Here is a 3,035-nt window from a genome sequence, read left to right on the forward strand (position 1 = left end):
TGTAATCTTATGGGAGATGATACTTGAATACTTATCACTTTATTACTTAATCTGTGTGCTTGTAGTTATTGTGAAAATAGGCTATCAAATTTTTGGTGCCATTGTCGAGTTAGCGGTGTTTTTGATTCAATATCAATAAGGATTTTCTAACCTTTTGTAATCTAGACCTTTGTTTTTACTTTATTTTATTTGTTTTGATCTTCTCCTCTTTGTATGTGCAGTTTGAAAAGTGTGGAACTAACTCTAATTGATCAGAGATTGAAAAGACATTCAAATGAAGAAGAAAAAGGTAAGCCATACCACTTGCACCTGTAACAATGGCAAACACAAAGAATGAAGCTTAAAGATGCAGTTCCTAATATTGATGGTTTCCAACCATCCATTCGAAGGCGAGTCATTCAAATAAACAACTTTGAGATCAAGCTTTCAACGATCCAAATAGTCCAAACTTTTGTATTGTTTAGAGGGTTGCTAAGTGATGATCCTAACCTCCAACTATCTAATTTTTTAAGACTTATGTGACACTTTTAAATGTAATAATGTTTCTAATTATGCAATTTAAGTAAGACTTTTTTCTTTTTCTCTCAAGGACAAGGGTAAGAATTGGTTGTCTTCACTACCATCAGGCTCTATTACAACTTATGATAACTTGGTACAAAAATTTCTTGTAAAGTTTTTTCCACTAACCTAGATAGCCAAGTTTAGAAATGAGATCACCATATTCATGCAAGCAGATGGCAAGAACTTGTATGATGCTTGGGAGAGATTTAAAAAATTACAAAAAAATGCCTACATCATGGTCTACTATAATGGCTTCAAATCTATATTTTTTACAATGGTCTTGCACCGCATATAAGAATAACTTTAGATTTAGCTATTGGAGGAGCCATCATAAGTAAGATTGTTAAGGAAGCCTATGAGTTAATTAAAGAGATGACCACTAACAACTACCAATGAGGCATGGAGAGAAAGGTAAACAACATATCTGCTAGTATTTTTTAAATTGATGCCATTACCACCGTAAACTCTCAGTTAGCTATTTTACTAAAAAGATAGAAGCTTTAGGATCCCAATCTCAACCTAACCTTGTCAATGTAATCTAGAATCCATTTGTTTCATGTGATATTTGTGAACAACCCAATTCAAGCGATAAGCATCAATTTAGGGTAGAACTAGTCCAATTCGTCCAACAATTCAAGCCTGCCTATAACCCATTCAATAATTCCTACAACCTAAGTTAGTAGAACCACCCCAAATTTTCTTGGATCAACCCAACCACTAATCCACCAAGCAAAACAATAACTTCCACCCCAATCCACAACCCTTTAACCCACCCTAAGAAAAAAACCTAAATTCGAGGAAATGTTGACCCAGTTCATACAAGCCAACAATGTTAACATTCAAAGTCAAGTTGCATCAATAAAGAATCTTAAAAATCAAATTGGTTAACTAGCCTAAGCCTTAGCCAACCGCCTTATAGGAGCTTTGCCTAGCAATACTGAATCCAACCCTAAAAGATAAAGTAAGGAAGCTTGTAACGAAACTACACATTTAGGAATGATAGAATGGATGAATATGATGATAAAGACATAATGGACGTGCTTATGGTGGTAAATCTCCCTAATTTTGTGAAGTAGCTAGAGGTGGATTTTATTGGAAAAGATGATCTAATAGAGGATAATGAGCTGTTAAGATTAGAAAAAAAGATTTTGAAAAATTTTGAACCTATGGCATTGGAAACCTTGAAAAGTATTGAACCTTATAAAAAAAATGGAAGAAGATCCTGAGGAATATAAAATAGATCCCAAAGAGTACATTGAAGAATCTACTAAAGAAAGAGATATGCTTATACAAGTTAGAAGAGCATTATTGGCAAGCATTCAACTTGAGATCTAAGAAGAGTAAGTTCAAGAAGAAAAGATTCAACAAGAGGTAAAAAGGATAAAGATGAACCCATGAATGTCTACTTATAGATAATTTTTTGATGTAGCACCCTTTACACCAAGGCTAATTTCAATGGAGCTACTCAGGGAGTTGAAGAATGTCAAATTTATGGAAAACTACTATCTTAAACTTCAACAATTCCTTTCTAAAAAATAAAAAGATCTAAGGAGTTTCACTACTTTTTATAAAATTGGTCACTTAAATTTTGATGATGCTTTTTATGATTTAGGATCTAACATTAATCTTATACCTTTAATTGTCTTTGTATAGCTAGGATGTGGAAAACTGAAGCCTATGACTTGCATTCTAAAGTTTGTTGATAGATCTATTAAAAAGCCATAAGAGATTTTGGATAATGTGTTGGTGAAAGTTAGCAAGTATGCTTTCCTTGTAGATTTCATAGTTTTAGATGTAGAGGATGATAAAGCCCCTTTGTTATTAGGTAAAACTTTCCTTTTAACTTCAAAAACCCTAATTGATGTATACAATTGTGATCTTACCTTTAGATTTAAAGACAAAAAATGCTATTTGTATTTGGGGGTATGGTATCATTAGGGAAGAAAATGATGTATATGCAATAAGAAAAATGAAGGAAAAGAAAAGCCTTAGGGATTTTAAGTTTATTGTTAAACATCCTAACCTAGATAGCCTAGCAAGATCCACAACCTTTAGTCTTAGCAATGCTAAACCTATAATGAATTCCAATCTGGTTTTTGTTATCCTAGCTAAGAGAATTAGAATAAATTTTAGCTCTATTCATGTGATTCCTTAAAAAAAGAAAGAATAAGGTAAGCTCCCTCATAAAAGGATGAAATGATTTGATAGATTTAGAAATGGTCAAGCTTGACCAAAACTAACATTGCTTGGGAGGCAACCCAAGTTTTACTTTAATGGTTTATGTTTTCTTTATTTGCATTTTTATTAGGACAAGTATGTTTTATGCTTTTATGTTTTAAGTTTGATTTTGTAGGGATGAAATGAATGCAAAGATAATGCCTCATACAAAAAAAAGGTAAGGCCTTAAAGCAAAAATTTGAGGAGTATTTCTTTTCCCTTGTGCTTATATAATTCATATTGATATATTATTTGAG

General features: G+C 32.3%; 1 non-coding gene across 1 annotated transcript; it reads right to left on the reverse strand.

Annotated features, from left to right (window-relative positions):
• Positions 1-697: 697 nt before the first annotated feature.
• On the reverse strand, positions 698-803 carry LOC149516486 (small nucleolar RNA R71). Its single transcript, XR_016345993.1, has one exon. It is a non-coding gene; the product is annotated as a small nucleolar RNA R71 (small nucleolar RNA).
• Between the last annotated feature and the right edge of the window lie 2,232 nt (positions 804-3,035).

This window comes from Durio zibethinus, chromosome 10 (genome assembly GCF_047325235.1).
Source record: "Durio zibethinus cultivar Kanyao isolate XHJ-2024 chromosome 10, ASM4732523v1, whole genome shotgun sequence".
Lineage (NCBI taxonomy): Eukaryota > Viridiplantae > Streptophyta > Magnoliopsida > Malvales > Malvaceae > Durio > Durio zibethinus.